The sequence below is a fragment of the Pseudophryne corroboree genome, chromosome 6, assembly GCF_028390025.1.
Source record: "Pseudophryne corroboree isolate aPseCor3 chromosome 6, aPseCor3.hap2, whole genome shotgun sequence".
In the NCBI taxonomy this organism is placed as follows: domain Eukaryota; kingdom Metazoa; phylum Chordata; class Amphibia; order Anura; family Myobatrachidae; genus Pseudophryne; species Pseudophryne corroboree.
Genome location: NC_086449.1, coordinates 342708248 through 342723658, shown reverse-complemented (window position 1 = coordinate 342723658; position 15411 = coordinate 342708248).

The following is a 15411-nucleotide window of genomic DNA, read 5'->3' as shown; positions in this document are numbered from 1 at the left end:
GCCTGTGGTTACTTAAGCTGATTCAAGGTCTCTCGATGTAGTCAGAGCTTTGAATATTTATGTCGCCAAATTGGCTCAGCTTGCGGAAACAGAGGCTCTGTTTGTCCAGTATGCTCCCAGCGTGATTGGGGCGCCTGCGTCTATGCAGTTGGTTGCACGCTGGATCTGTGATACGATGGTATGTACCGAAGTCGGTGGAGACCCATTCTTCTAGGAAGATGGGTTCTTCTTGGGCAGATGCCCGAGGAGTCTCGGCGGTTCAGCTTTGCTGAGCGGCTGATTGGTCGGGTTCGAACACTTTTGATACCCTCTACTCGTTTGATAACCTGGCTGATGGGGACCTTTTGTTTGCTCAATCAGTGCTGCAGAGTCGTCCGCACTCTCCCGCCCAGTCTGGAGCTTTGGTATAAACCCCATGGTCCTTTATGGAGTCCCCAGCATCCTCTTAGGACGTAGGAGAAAATAGGATTTTGGTACCTACCGGTAAATCCTTTTCTCTTAGTCCGTAGAGGATGCTGTGCGCCCGTCCCAGTGCGTACTGTGTCTGCAGTTGTTGCTTACGGGTACACTCTTGTGGTGGTTCTTTTCTGTCAGGCTGTTGCTGACGTTGTTCAGGCCATGGCAGGCGGTGTCTTATTATTGGTTGTGTTGACACACAGGTTGTGTTACATATTCTCGCAGCATGTTGCTGTGTATTTTTTCATGCCGTTGGCTGGTATTCTATTGAATGCCATGTTTTGCGGTATGTTCGTGGTGTGCGCTGGTATGACACTCACTGTGTTTACACAATAAATTCTTTCCTCGAAATGTCCGTCTCCTCTGGGCACAGTTTCTAACTGAGGTCTGGAGGAGGGGCACAGAGGGAGGAGCCAGTGCACACCCATTCAAAGTCTTATAGTGTGCCCATGACTCCTGCGGAGCCCGTGTATACCCCATGGTCCTTATGGAGTCCCCAGCATCCTCTACGGACTAAGAGAAAAGGATTTACCGGTAGGTACCAAAATCCTATTATAAGTTAGCTATGTAATTGAAAGTCTGATATTTTAGTGTTTTTTACTCAATGGCATATCATGGATATACGGTAGATCGTATAGTGTGTACCCAGCAGAAGATGTGTAAGGGGTTGGGAGAAAGAACAGACTCACATATGAGATGAGGCTGGGACACAGTGGGGGGTATTCAATTGTTTTAAAAGTCAGTTGGGTGTCTCTTTTTTCCTATCTAATAGACAGGTAAAAACAAACTCCCAACTTACTTTTCAAACATTTGAATTCCCCCCCAGTGAGGTGACACATATAGGAGGGGGGGGCGGGGGGGGTAGAGGAATTGGGATGTAGTTGACATCCCAACGTTTGGGATTCCGGCGGTCAGAAAACCAGCGCCGGAATCCCAGCAGCTGTCACAATACCGACACCAGAATCCCGAACATGCCAGGACTGTTAGGGTTAGGCTGTGTTTGGAGGTATAGGCTGTGAGGGGAGTTTTAGGGTTAGGCTGCGAGGGAGGGAAGATGAGGGGGTACAGTTAGGATTGGGGTTACTTTCCTCCAGCTCCCCTGCTGGAATATCAGGATGCCAGTGTCAGTATTCTGACCGCCAGTATCCTGACTTCTGGTATCCCATACCCAACCCGACCTGATAAATTGGTGAAGCAGAGGAGGAGCAGAAGTGACAGCCCAGTACTGTGAGCTGTGCAGACTCAGAGCAGCCACTGGAGGAACAGGAATCAGGAAGGGATCACTGATCGGGGAGAAGTAGTGGTCAGGAGGTTACAGCATGTGAACAGGGACCTCATACAGCTGCAGCCCCATGGGGAGGCCACATGCTGCCAGTGGGGGTAATACAGACTGGATCGCAGCAGCGATCGCAGTCTGAATTACTGTGGAATGCGGATGCACAGGGGCCGCACTGCGCATACGCACCCTGGAAGCCCAGTGAGATGCTATCAGCATCTCACTGGCTGCGATCACCTCAGCCTGATTGACAGGCAGAGGTGGTCGCATGGCAGGAGGGGGCGTGGCAACAACGTTAGAACGCCGTTGGCGGGGCGCTGTCCAGACAATGGAGGCGTGTCTGGACCGCTGGGGGAACGGCGAACGGTGGCTGTGTGACGTCACACGCAGCTGCTGCGACCCGGGATGCAGCCAGTAGCTCCCTGCCAGAGCGCAGGAGCTGCGCTGGCAGGGAGCTACTCCTCAGGTACATAAGCATCGCCGCCGTGCGATGCTTTTGTACCTGGGGGGGTAGCCCTGTGCTTGGCGTCCCCCCGCATGTCAGAGTAAATGATCGTAGATGTGCTAAAATTACCAGCTTTGTTCGGTAATAGACTTCATGCTGCCTGCCCTGTATTCTACATAGTGGGCACTCCTGCTGGTGTCCCTATCACCTCTTTTCTGTACCACCCAGGAAAACTGTCCCCGCCTGTTTTAGTTCCAAGGGAACCCCTGATGAAGCAGGCGTCCAGAGCACCAGCTCCACCCACGCTACACAACTGGGCGATGTATAATAAACAGGATGCCAATCACTTTTGTTCAATTGCACATAGCATTTCTGGAAGTTTTTTAAAATAATATTTGTCAGTGCTGCAGCTGGCCTGTGTCCGCCATCACTGAGGACAACGTTGCTGCCGTGTGGGCCATAGTTGAGTTGGATGCTAGGGTGAATGCGACCCAGTTAGAGAAGAAGATAGTAATTTCATCAGGATCCATCCACTTGATACTTCACAAAAGGTTTGGACTGAGCAAGGTTTATGCATGCTGGGTGCCCCATCAGCTCACTTAAGAGCAGAGGGAGGGTCATGTGACTTGGTGCTGCAACATGCTGGCCAGGTTTGATGGCAGTCACTCAAACTCTGGGAGATCATCTGCAGTGATGAATCCTGGATTTACAGTTTTGACCAAACAGTCGGCCCAGTGGACCTCAAGTTGGAGGTGCACCGCCGCAGAAATTTCAACGTGAGCGCAGTGTGGCCAAGCAGATAGTGGCTATTTTTGTGACCCAGACTGTTTGTGTACCACTTGTGCAGCAGTGAATCGTCATTAGGGACTGGTTCGCCAACCAGTGCCCTCTGCAAGTGTTGGAAGCCATTTCCAGGTGCCGTCCAAGAACTTGCCCCCGTGGTGCCATTCTCCATCAAATCAATGCGCCTGCCCACAATTCCAGGAAAGTGGGGGATTTTCATGACCGCATCCAGTATCTTGGTCATAGGCCATACGGTCCAGACCTGGCCCCCTTCAATTTCTTTGTGTTCCCACAAATCAAGCGCAAGATGCTTGGGATTCATTTTGAGTCACCGGAAGCTGCAGCGGAGACCTTCATCCAGCATGTATAAGACATACCTGCTTCAGACTGGTTCAGCTGTGTCACCTAGTAGTTTGAGCGCATGTAACTTTGCATAGACTTCTCTGGCGAATACTTTAAAAAAAATTAATGTGCACTTTATAAATATAATCTTTTTTGTGCATCTGGAAAGTTATTGCACACCCCTCATATTGGGGTGAGGTGCGGGGGGGACCAAAGTTGGGAGCGGCGATGGTAAGTCTTACTTTTTACACCCAGACATGTTCACTTGCTACCATGCTTAGGGCGATGGTCTTGCGTAGGCGGTCACAGTGAGGATTTATTTGCAAAGTGACTGACAGGGAGAGTTTGTAGGAGGTAACAGGGGAGTTAGGGCTCAAACGCAGATGTGCTGCGACCGCTTCAGGGGCATATCCCAGTTTGCAACTGTGATCACGTATGCAGTAAATGCCGTCTTATTTCTGACTTCCATGGATAAACTTACTCAGAAGGTCAATAATCAACCAATGTGCACTTGATGTTTGCGTCTTTATACCCAAGCGGTGGATCTAAGAGAGATGCGCCTCCATTGGGCATCTTAATACAAATCTAAGCGGCTTCAATATTTGCATGTTTTTGCACAGCTTCTGCATACTAAATCACAGCTGTGATGGTATTTGTATTCATCTCTGAATCAGGTCCTGTGTACTTCACAAAAGGCTTGAACTGAGCAAGGTTTATGCACGCTGGGTGCCCCATCAGCTCACTCAAGAGCAGAGGGAGGTTCATGTGACTTGGTGCCGCAACATGCTGGCCAGGTTTGATGGCAGTCACTCAAACTCTGTCTAGGAGATCATCTTGAGTGATGAATCCTGGATTTACAATTTTGACCAAACAACAGTCGGCCCAGTGGACCCCAAGTTGGAGGTTTACCACCACAGAAGTTCCAGTGTGAGCACAGTGTGGCCAAGCAGATAGTGGCTATTTTTGCGACTACTGTGTAGAGTTGCGGGTATCACCATGGGAATCTTTACTAACAAGGTATACAGGGAGATGTACTTAATGTGCCGCTATAGCGCTTCCTTCTTCGCCTCCTCACTAGGCAAAGCAGGATGCAGAGATGTCACAGAAAAATGGGGAGATATTAATCCGTGTCCAGGGCGCTCTAACATAAATGTAACTACATACGGACAAATGAATGGAAAAAAAGAGTCAAATACATCCCTTTTATACAGAAGATGACTGGTGAATCTTGGTGATCTTCAATCCGAATGAAAGAGTTCAGTATAGAGTCTAAGTTTTCAGACCCGTGTAGGATTACTTTTCCAGGCTCATACAGAAAGGGGAAAACATAAAGAACAACATATGTGTAGACCAGCTTCAAAAAAGATGGAGACAGAAAACCCTTGACATATCCAACAGAGGGAAGCGTACCCCACTCACACAGGTTATAGGCAATATATACACATCAAAGTATCTTTGGATAAAAAAATGCTTCATACACTCAACTTCAGGCTATATCAACCATATCTTCAGATTCTAAGATAGTTCGTTCAGAATATCTTAGCGTACCCGACATTCACACAGGGTTCAACTGAAAACTCCTATAAAGGTATCTTTATCACTGGTATGGATTGCCAAGATGCGTACCCCAACTCACATGAAACCTGGAATGTTGAATCTCATCAAGGTATCTGTAGTGCAATCGCCCTCGGATACAATATTAACCTTTGGGGTCAGGTAGTGTTATCCAAAACCACCAGAAAGGAGGGAAGTGTATTGCCAAAAATACAAATGTTTTAATGTTACAGTTCAGCGCGTAAAAGAAATCCACAGCATCCAATAAAAATACCAAAAATAAAATTAGTTACAAATACAAAAAATATGATTTTTTTTTCTTCCTTGAAGCTAACCACAGTGCAATAGTCGATGCACTTCGGTCAAAACAGACCTTTATCAAGACATATCTGCACTGAGAAAAGCCCTAATATTTATGATACAGGTAACCAATCAGGGAGTAGCAGGAAATGACATCAGTAATTTGACCTTAAAATTAACAATCCATAAATACATGGGTATAATTCCACATAATCAGCATAAGAATAAACATAGGTGTATAAATACACATCAAAAATACATTAAGAAGCATGAAAAACAAAAATGTTGTTACAGAAAATTTTGGTTGAAAAAAGTGAAGCATCATGGGAGATGTAGTGTTTTACAAGGATCACGCCTACCATGACGCCTTCCATTGGCCCATATATGGTAGTTCTGCCGGAAGTTAAACAATCAAACGATGCTGCAAAGTGAGGCGTTATGGGAGATGTAGTGTTCTGCAAAGATCACGCCTACCATGACGCCTTCCATTGTTGATCTGGTTTCCATGCCGCTTCGTGTCCCCGTACTACAACTCCCATGATTCTCTGGGACGGAAGTCGGAAGCGTGACGTCCCTTCCGGTGACGAGATGGACACACGATACCACCAGGGAAATATACTATGTCCCAGAGGACAGGTTTATATACAGCACCGTTTGATTGTTTAACTTCTGGCGGAACTACCGTATGTGGGCCAGCGTGATCTTTGCAGAACACTAAATCTCACAATAGTCGATACATCTGTGTCCAGGCTGTCACGTAAATTGTACTAGTTCTTGGCCACCTTGATCCTTATCTCAGTGTCGTCTACTGATGTAGTTATGCGTAGCTACCCTGTACTTGTCCGATATTGTCTTCAACTGTAAGTCACTGTTTTCCTGTTTTTATTATGTGCATATGTACTCTGTAATTGGGCGCTGCGGAACCCTTGTGGCGCCATATAAATAAAAGATAATAATAATACTACCTATACCTGGGTGCTATCTCTCTCTCTAAGACCCAGCTGATCGCAAAATTGAGACCACACTCAAGTCAATTTCTTTTTCAGTGGGCGTAACCCAACGCCCTACCATAGTTTGCGGCTGGATTTCTAGAGCCATTGTAAAATGGTCTGATAATATTATAAAGAGTTGTATACACTACCTCAGGTTGAGATAGTCACATTACTACAACATATCCGAGATGCTGCTGGCTTCATGAGTGAGGCTGTTAAGGAACTAAGTATCATTAACGGCCGTACCACTGCTATGGTAATATCGGCTTATAGAGCCCTGTGGCTGCGACAATGGTCAGCAGATGCTGATTCTAAAAAAGGGGTTGAGAACCTTACTTTTACAGATGATGCCTTGTTTGGGGTAGAAGTGAACAAGTGGATATCTCAGGCGACTGCAGGTAATTCTACATATCTGCCGTCTGCCACGCCACCTGCTAGACATCCCTATCCTGGGCCCTCTCTGCAGTCCTTTCGGGTGGCCAGATTCAGAGGCAAAGCCAGAGGTTCCTCCAATGCTGCTAGAGCAGGCTTTTTCAACCAGTGTGCCGCGACCAATTGCAAGGTGTGCCGCGGAGCCAGAGCAGCTTCCTGCACCTTCAGAGTGAACTGTTGGCCCGGGCTCTTCTTAGAGGATCAGTCATGCTCCGGCCATGACGTATGCCTTGAAGACGCGGCGGTGTGATATCATAGGTCACGGCCACCGCTTCTCACCACCCAGCCAGCCCACCCACCTGCATACACATCTTTCTAGTTCCTGCCTGCATACACAGCTTTCCTTGCCCACCCACATCCACACCTGCCTGACCGCCCACTGCTCAGTATTCGCAGCACTCCACTATGAACAATCCCTGCCACTGAGGGACGTGGAGGAGGGCTAATATTTGTTATTTTTTTTCTCCTGTGGGGAACAATTGGATTTATGTGGGGAGAATAAGGATTTATGGGGGGAACAATGTGAATAATTCATGTGGGGGGGGGGGGGGGGGCGGCAATAGGATTTATGTAGGGAGCAATGTGATTGTTTTTTCTGTGTAGGCCAATGTATGTGTGGATTTTTTTTTACTATGAGGACCAATGTGTGTTTTTTGTTTTTTTTTCTGTGGGGAATTGATGGTGTGCCTTGGCAATTTTAATATATTGTTCGGTGTGCCGCGAGTAAAAAAAAGGTTGAAAATCTCTGTGCTAGAGTAACTCGTGGTAAGTCCCGTAAACCAGCTGCTGCTGGAACTTCGGACCAGGCCTCAGGATCCTCTTCCATGAAGCCCTCCACGTGACGGTGGGCTCCAGCAGCAAGGTGACTTTCATGTAGCCTTCAACACTTTGTCCACATATGGGCAGAGTCCTGCCGGGATCCTTGGGTTAGGGACCTCATATCCCAAGGATACCGGCTGGAATTCCAGGAACTCCCTCCTCTCAGATTCTTTAGGTCAGGCTTACCAGCTTCACCTGTAGCACGGGTTTCCTTGCAGGAGTCAGTGCAAAAACTGCTTTCTAACCAGGAGTTACTGTTCCAGTACCTCCTCCGCTGCAGACAAAGGGGTTTTACTCAGGTCTCTTTGTAGTCCCGAAGCCGGATGGCTCTATTCGGTCGATCCTGAAGCTCAAATCCCTGAATCCTTATCTTCGAGTGTTCAAATTCAAGATGGAATCACTAAGAGAAGTGATAGCAAGTCTGGAGGAGGGGGAGTTTCTAGTGTCCCTGGATATCAAGGATGCATACAGTGGTGGGATTCAAATAAATTAACAACCGGTTCTATGTCCTAATGACCATTTTAAGTATACCGAAAGGTAGTTTAATAATTCATGCATTTAATACTCAAATAACATCCATTATGCGTTATGCCACACACTGTAACACCAATTACATATTATGATACACACAGTTATGGTCCTGACACCATTTTATGCCCACACACAATAATGCCACTTACATTGCCTGGGGTCTCCTATGCGTTGCCAGGGGTTTCATGCGCGTTGCTAGGGGTCTCCTGTGCATTGCCAAGGGTTTCATGCATGTTGCTAGGGTTCTCCTGTGCGTTGCCAGAGGTTTCATGCATGTTGCTAGGGGTCTCCTGTGTGTTGCCAGGGGTTTCATGCGCGTTGCTAGGGGTCTCCTGTGCGTTGTCAGGGGATTCGTGCGTGTTGCCAGGTATCTCCTGGCCGCTGCCCCAGTAAAGTTGAGAAGGGTGGGTGCGGACTTCAGTGGTTACTGCTAGCCCCCGCAGCCCCCGCAGTAGATTGAGACGCGCTGGGGGCTGCGGAAGCGCTTCTGTACCATAGCAGTCACAGCAGTGTAAAAAAAACACCCTCTTAAAATGCCCGCCGCCGAGGAGACAGGTGCTAGAGGTCAAATGTGACCTCTAGCATCTGTCTCCTCCTTGGCGGCGGCCATTTTTTTTTTTTTTTTTTTTACATTGCTATGGTACAGAAGCACTTCCGCAGCCCCCAGCGTGTCTCAATCTACTGCGGGGGCAGCGGCGGCTAGCGCTACTGGGGCAGCGGCGGATTCCATGGGTGCTCCTCGCGGTCCATGGGTGCTCGGGCCCGGGAGCACCCACGCAATTAGCAACTGGTTCTAAGAACCATACCTAACTTTAGGTATCGGTTCTGAAGTACCGGTGCGAACCGGCTGAATCCCACCACTGGATGCATACCTAAATATCCCAATATGGCCCCTCACCAAGCATTCGTCCGGTTCGCTGTACTGGACCAAGATTTCCAGTTTCAGGCCTTAACCTTTGGTCTCTCCACAGCCCAGGGATATTCACGATACTCATGGCAGAGATGATGCTAGAATTGCACATGATGGGTGTCAACATAATCCCGTACCTGGACGATCTCCTGATAAAGGCAGTGTCCCGGGAACAGCTGCTGCACAGCATCGACTTGACTACTCGTCTGCTTGAGGGCCACGGATGGATCCTCAATTTCCAGAAATCTCACCTGGAACCATCTCAGAAAATTCAGTTCCTGGGAATGATCCTGGAAACAGTGGCTCAGAAGGTTTACCTTCCATGGACAAGGCTTTGACTATTCAGTCTGTGGTCTGTTCGGTACAGAAACCATGCGGGATCTCAATTCATCTTTGCATTCGCTTGCTGGGCAAGATGGTGGCCTCCTGCGAGGCAATATGCACGGCATTTCAACTGTAGTTGGACAAATGGTCGGGATCTCACCTGCACATGCATCAGCATATATCCTTGCTATGGTGGCTACAAGTCTCCCAGCTTGTGGAGGGTCGGAGTTTCAATCCCCAGTCTTGGACTCTGTTAACAAGAAGCGCAGTTCCAGGGGACATGGTCATTTCAGGAATTTGCTCTTTCAATCAACATCCTGGAACTACAGGCCTCATGCCTACTTCGGAATCAGGCCATCCAGGTGCAATCGAACAGCGCTACGGCAGTAGTGTACATCAACTGACAGGGAGGAACGAGAAGCAGGGCTGCAATGTGAGAGGTGTCAAGAATACTCCTCTGGGCGGAAGCCAACACAAGGGCCATCTCAGCCATTTACATTCCAGGAGTGGAAACTGGGAAGTGGATTTCCTAAGCAGGCACGACCTCCATCCGGGGGAATGGAGCCTTCACCCTCAGGTGTTTCAACAACTTATTCACCGGTGGGGTTGTCCACAAATAGACCTGATGGCTTCTCAGCTCAACAAGAAGCTCCGTCGTTACTGTTCCAGAACAAGGACGTAGGCCTTAGCGGTACACACTCTGACGACGCAGTGGACTTACCAGTTCGTTTACCTGTTTCCTCCAATTCCTCTCATTCCAAGAGTTCTAAAAAGACTCAGAAGGAAAGAGTTCAGGCAAATCTCATTGCCCCGGATTGGCCTCAGCGGGCCTGGTATGCGGACCTCCTGATCTTGTCTCTGGAGGACCCTGACCTCTGCCACTTCTCAAGGACCTTCTTCAACAAGGACTGTTTGTCTATGGTTGAGAGGGAGATTTTAATCAGAAAGGGTCTCCCATTCAAGGTTGTTTCATCTATGATCAAGGCCCATAAGGTGGTTACTTCCATACATTACCACCATATTTAGAAGAAATATGTTTCTTGGTGCGAAGGTAGGAAATATTCCCCTGTGGAATTTCGTCTGGGTCGTTTCCTACTGTTCCTGCAAGCAGGTGTGGATAAGGGCCTATGATTTTGCTCTATCAAAGTTGAGATTTCGGCTCTCTCTGTCCTCTTCCAGAAACAACTGGCGGTACTTCCTGAAGTACAGACTTTTCTAAAGGGGGTTATGCATATTCAACTTCCCTTTGTCCCTCCCCTTTGTCGTTCCGTGTGATCTCAATGTGGTCTTGCCTTTTCTCCAGTCGGACTGGTTTGAGCCCTTGCATAGGGTAGACTTGAAATATCTGACATAGAAGACAGTCATGCTGCTGGCTTTAGCCTCTGCAAGACGTGTGTAGGAATTGGGGGCCTTATCCCATAAGAGCCGTACTTGATATTTCATGAGGATAGGGCGGAGCTCAGAACTCGCCCACAGTTTTTGTCAAAGGTAGTGTCGGCCTTTCATGTAAATCAACCAATTGTGGTTCCAGTGTTATCTGACACTCCATTGCTCCAAAGTCCCTGGATGTGTTGAGTGCTTTGAGGATTTACATCAGAAGGACTGCTCATCACAGAAAGTATGACTCGCTGTTTGTCTTTTATGATGCTACTAAAATTGGTTGCCCTGCCTCCAAGCAATCCATTGCTCATTGGCTCAATTTGACTATTCAACAAGTCTACACTTCGCAGCTCTGCCGCTGCCGAGTTCTAGTCAGGCCCACTCCACAAGGTCGATGGGTTCTTCCTGGGCGGCTGCCCGGGGTGTCTCGGCCTGGCAGTTGTGCCGGGCAGCTATTAGGTCTAGTTTGAACAAGTAGCTGTTTAAGTTTATGGGTTCGACACCTTGGCCAAGGACGACCTTCAGTTGGTTCAGGCGGTTTTGTAGGGGTCTGAGCACTCTCCCACCTGTTCTGGGAGCTTTGGGATGTCCCCATGGTAATCTACTATTCCCCAGTATCCACTAGGACGTTAGAGAAAATAGGAATTTAATACCTACCGGTAATTCCTTTTCTCGTAGTCCATAGTGGATACTGGGCGCCCACCTCAGTGCTTCGTTTCCTGTTTACCTGGTTGTAAGTGTCCTTGGTTAGGTTTGCTGTTGCTTTTTCTGTTCCATGTTTGGTTAGCATTGCTATCCTTCTATAGTTAGCGTTGCTTTCTGTTAGGGTCTCCTGCCCTGTGCTGCCACGTCGTCATGGCAACCGGGAGACAAGTGCTAGTGGAGTAACCTGAGCGCAGCTGATACTCCGGTTCGGGTCTTTTGCTGTGCAGTGGTTATAGGCTCTGTGCACGGCAGGGGATCCGGTGCTGGTTTTTGTGCTCACAGTCTGTGAGGTCTGAGTGGGGCGTGGACAGCACCTGCTTTATAAGGCCTCTTTTCAGGGTAAGCAGATGCTGCTGAATCTCTGTTGGTTAGTCAGTTCATGAAAGTTAGCCAGTACTGTGTAGCTTTGTATTTGTTTGTTGCTTACTGCAAATAGGCCTGGGGATTTGGTATTACACTCTGCCAATCCAGACCAAGCAGTAAGACTGGAGTCAGTCGTTTAGCTTGCTGGGGTTCTGTTATTACTCTGTGAACTTAGCAAGTTTGCGGCTGTATTCTAACACTTGCCTGTCTAATCCTGTCTCACTGTGCTAGGTGTCAGGGGTCAGTTTAGTGGCAGTAAGCTTAAACCTGTGCACTGCAAGTGAGAATCAGGATTGTGGAGGCTCTCCTTGTGTCTATCATTCCATCTCTGACCAAGGAGTTTACTGCCACACCCGTTGGTAACCCTTTAGGGTTTTGCTGTTGCCCTTAGCAACAGCATTTCGGGTTCTCTACGTATTAAAACACAACATCTTGCTTTTTACATCTGAGCAGTTCTAATACAAGGGAGATACCCAGTTCCTTAGCCTCTGGGCTTCTCTGTTCACTGTGTGTGTATTTTGTTACCCTATCACCTTCTGTGTACGTTATGTCATATTCCCCAGTTTGTCTGTGAGTCCATTTGTTTTGCATAACAGTTCAAACACCAGTACATTCCTGCAGACACTGGAGTGCATAACAGTTCTGACACTAGTACTTTCCTGCAGGCACTGGTGTGCATAACATATTCAGCAGCCTAATACTCCTGTTGAAATTTTGTGGGAATATGGAGCATACCCCTCAAAATACGTTGCAACAGGTGGTCGATCAGGTGCAGGTCCTGACTCGGCAATTTAATGATTTGTCCATTAAAATGCACACCTCCCAGGCTGCTGGCGGAGCTCCCGCAGCAGCAGCACCTGCAGGGGTTAAGGAGCCGAAAGTAAATCTCCCGGATCGTTTTTCTGGAGATCGCTCGCAGTTCTTTTGTTTCAAGGAGAGCTGCAAGCTATACTTCCGGCTTAGGCCTCAGTCTTCTGGGTCGGAGATTCAGCGGGTGGGCATAGTGATTTCCTTGCTACAAGGAGACCCACAGGTCTGGGCATATGGGTTGCAGCCTGACTGTCCGTCGCTTAAAAGTGTTGATGCTTTTTTTACGGCACTGGGCATGTTGTATGATGACCCTGACAAGACGGCCTCAGCCGAGGCTCAGATTTCGATCCTTAAGCAAGGGCGAAGGCCAGTTGAGGTTTACTGTACGGAGTTTCGGAGGTTGGCCCATGATACCCAGTGGAATGACCCAGCCCTGAGACACCAGTACCGAAGAGGTCTTTCTAACCAGATAAAGGACCAACTGGTACAATATCCCTTGCCTGATAGCTTGGATCAGCTCATGCAGTTATCCATCCGGGTGGATAGACGGCTGAGAGAGCGTAGGCTTGAAAGGGAGACTGAGATTTCCTTCCTTCCCAAGGGAACCTCAGACTCTGAGGAATTTTCTGAGGAGCCTATGCAGATTGGGGCTACCCGCCTCTCCTCGCGTGAGAAGACGCGGAGGAGACAGCAGGGGTTGTGTTTGTACTGTGGGAATAAAGGTCATGTGGTAGTATCATGCCCAGAAAAGCCGGAAAACTTCAGGGCCTGAGGGTGATGGGAAATATCCTGTCAGGCCAGAAGTCAGAATTTCCCAAGAAGACTTTTATCATTCCGGTGACCTTGAAGATCCTCGGTCAAACTGTCAAGACTGAGGCCTTTGTGGACAGTGGGGCCGACGGGGTTTTTATGGACCGCCAATTCGCCCTAAAACACTCTGTTCCCTTAGTACCCTTGGCATCGGAAATTGAGATTTGTGGGTTAAACGGGGAACCATTATCCCAAGGTAAAATTACCTCTTGCACTAGCCAGATTTCTTTGTTTATTGGAGCCACACACTCTGAAAAATTGTCCTTTTATGTGACTGTCTGTACTTTTGCCCCATTGGTGTTGGGGTTACCCTGGTTAAGGGCCCACAATCCTCAATTTGACTGGGTCTCTGGGGAGATTCTTAGTTGGGGTACTGATTGTTTCAGGAGTTGCTTGAGCCTTCCAGTCAGGCTCTCGCAGCTAAGTTTGCCAGGATTGCCAGGGTGTTATGCAGATTTTGCGGACGTGTTCTCCAAAAAAGTTGCAGAGGTACTACCTCCCCATCGCCCCTATGACTGTGCCATTGATTTGTTGCCAAATGCTAAGCTTCCCAAGAGCAGGTTGTACTCCCTGTCACGTCCTGAGACTCAGGCTATGGCAGAGTACATTCAGGAGAACTTGGCTAAGGGATTTATCAGACCTTCACAGTCTCCAGTTGGGTCGGGGTTCTTCTTCGTGGGTAAAAAGGACGGTTCGTTGCGACCCTGCATCGACTTCAGGGAATTGAACCGTATCACGATTAAAAACTCATACCCACTGCCTCTCATTTCGGTCTTGTTTGACCAGCTTCGTACTGCCACCATTTTTTCTAAGATTGACCTACGCGGTGCGTACAATCTAATCCGAATAAGAGAGGGGGATGAATGGAAGACTGCCTTTAATACCCACTCAGGGCATTATGAATATTTGGTGATGCCTTTTGGGCTCTGTAATGCCCCGGCAGTCTTCCAGGATTTCATGAATGATGTGCTCAGGGAATATTTGGATAGATTCTTAGTTGTATACTTAGATGACATCCTAATCTTCTCCCATTCCCTGGAGGAACATCGGAAGCATGTACGCTTAGTCCTCCAGAAACTCAGAGACCACCGGCTTGGGGCGAAGCTGGAGAAGTGCGAATTTGAAGTTCAGCAAATCGCATTTCTAGGATATATTATCTCCCCAGAAGGTTTCCAAATGGAGGGTTCCAAGGTACAGGCAGTCCTGGATTGGGTGCAGCCCACTAGTTTGAAGGCGCTTCAGCGTTTCCTGGGCTTTGCGAATTTTTATAGACGATTTATCGCTGGATTTTCGTCTATAGTGGCGCCCTTGGTGGCACTCACTAAGAAAGGGGCGGATGTTGCTCACTGGTCTTGTGAGGCTAAAGCGGCTTTTGCCCGTCTCAAAAGGGCATTTGTTTCGGCCAAGGTGCTGCGACACCCAGATCCAGAGCGTCCTTTTGTGGTGGAGGTGGATGCCTCTGAGATGGGTATTGGGGCAGTGCTTTCTCAGATGGGAGTGTCTGATAATCGCCTTCATCCCTGTGCTTACTTTTCCCGTAAATTTTCGCCTGCCGAGATGAATTATGACGTGGGTAACCGGGAATTGTTGGCTATTAAGGATGCACTCGAGGAGTGGAGACACTGGCTTGAGGGGGCTAAGTTTGTGGTCTCAATTCTCACTGACCATAAGAATCTGGCATATTTAGAGTCAGCGAAGCGTCTCAATGCCAGGCAGGCACGATGGGCTTTGTTTTTTGCTCGCTTTAATTTTTTGATAACATATCGCCCTGGGTCAAAAAACATCAAGGCTGATGCGCTCTCGCGGAGTTTTGCTCCAATCCAGGAGACCACCGAGGAGCCGTTGCCCATTGTTTCCCCATCATGTATTAAAGTGGGCATTACCCAGGACCTCTTATCATTAGTCCTTAGAGCACAGGAGCAGGCTCCTCCAGACCTTCCGGTAGGTCTTTTGTTTGTGCCTCCTAGGTTAAGACAGCGAGTGTTCCTGGAATTCCATGCCAAGAAGTCGGCAGGTCACCCGGGTATTGCCAGAACTCGGGAGTTGCTATCTAGGGCGGTGTGGTGGCCCTCGGTGGCTAAGGATGTGGATCAGTGGGTTCGGGCATGTGACATCTGTGCCCGAAATAAGACTCCTAGAGGGGTTCCTGTTGGCCCATTACATCCACTCTCTATCCCAT